This window comes from Hyaena hyaena, unplaced genomic scaffold (assembly GCF_003009895.1).
Source record: "Hyaena hyaena isolate Hyena2069 unplaced genomic scaffold, ASM300989v1 scaffold_426, whole genome shotgun sequence".
NCBI lineage: Eukaryota > Metazoa > Chordata > Mammalia > Carnivora > Hyaenidae > Hyaena > Hyaena hyaena.
Genome location: NW_024081061.1, coordinates 1,064,370 through 1,065,930, shown reverse-complemented (window position 1 = coordinate 1,065,930; position 1,561 = coordinate 1,064,370). Strand labels below are relative to the sequence as shown.

The window sequence follows — 1,561 nt, the reverse complement described above, 5'->3', positions numbered from 1 at the left end:
TAAAAAAAAAAAAAAAAAAAAAAAAAGAAAACACATCGAGCAGGAGGTCATCAGCCCCACAGGGACAAGAGACATAAAGGAAGTACGAAGAACTGATGCAGGCCTCCTGAGAAAGAAGTCCTTCTCAGGAGCTAGAAGCCACCCTAAGCTGTCACTGAGCCTTGGGAACGTCAACCACAGCACACAAAGGCTGGTGTGCCTTCTCTGCCAAAGAAAACATGCAAGCATTTCCTTTGGTGACGTGGGACTGTGCACATGTACACCCACATATACACATCCCACATATACACATACACATACCCAACTCCCAGTACCTGTGGTTTTAGGAGGCTCCTGAGGTCCGCCCTGCCAGCCATACTGTGGGTATCCTTGGTAGGGGTACCCCTGAGGAGGTGGGTAGGGTCCCCCCATAGGTCCTGGAGGGTAGCCCTCTGGTCGCATTGGTTGTTGTGGATAAGGTGGGTACGGGGCCGTTGGACCAGGGCCCGGATACGGTGGAGGGTTCCCTGGGTTCATCAGGGACCTGCAGAATGTACCTAAAAGACAAACAACAAATATCATTCTCATCTAATCTGTGGAAATCATTAGGAAAAAAGCTTCAACCCAAGAGTTAATTTACAAAATCCCTTAATGGGATCTCAAACCTCTTGTAAATCTTCAGTTTGACCCATTGTTTCTTTCTTACCATTCCCACAATTGACAAATATTTTATGTACCTGGTTATATGCCTTCTGCCTGCCTTCCTCACTAGACACAAGGCTGTGACAGCAGTGATCAGGTCACCTTTAGATCATCCCCATGACCCTGGAGTTAGCAGAATGCCTAATACAAGAACAGGATTTTTTTTTTCAATTCTCTGAAGTGTCCACACGTGGCTGCATAGCTCTAAGGAAGAAGGCAGAAAGTCTAACAAGCCCTAATCCTGGGTCAGACCAGTGGAGGCGGAACGAGCACTAGAAATCCTCCAAAATAAACAGGGTTGGGCCACCCTGGCTCTTCTCACAAGGAGAACTGTGGCAGTGACCCACCAAAGACCCACGGCTCTCAGCAGCTGAGCTGTGTGCCCAGGCCTCGGTGGACTCAGGGCAGAGCTCTCTACACAGGATGCCGAGCATTTCCTCAACCATCAAGGCTCCCAGGACTCTGGTGGGCTCACCAGGAACCCCCACATTTGTGTGTACAGGTTCCTATAGGTTTGCTTCTGTGAAAGAGGCCATTGCTTCCCAACCCCCAAAGACTTGTTAACCATTCTCTTCACTGGGCTTCATGTCTGGTGGGCCAGCATCTCCTGCCCATCATCTCTGCAACCCTTGCAGTGCCTGACATTCGAAGCACTTCAGACTGAAAGCATCACTGGAGAATGCAAAGTACATATTCTGGATGAATGTGCTATCTGTCCTCTTACTGCCCTGCACTGTTACCCACCTGCAATATTGATATTTAACTTTTCACCTATTCAGAGGTCTTCTATCCCCAATTAAACAGTAAGTTAATAGAAGGAAGACTCCCACACTCAGAATTTAATAATTTCACTATTAATTCTTCATAACGTGCAATCAAT

The 1,561-nt window shown here is 47.5% G+C and overlaps 1 long non-coding RNA gene across 1 annotated transcript in view; it reads right to left on the bottom strand.

The window, feature by feature from the left end:
- LOC120245631 overlaps positions 1-397 on the bottom strand; it is a 26,215-nt gene extending 25,818 nt beyond the window's left edge. The window contains exon 1 of the long non-coding RNA XR_005531840.1: positions 315-397. This is a non-coding gene — a long non-coding RNA (uncharacterized LOC120245631). The remainder of the gene's footprint in view (positions 1-314) is intronic.
- Between the last annotated feature and the right edge of the window lie 1,164 nt (positions 398-1,561).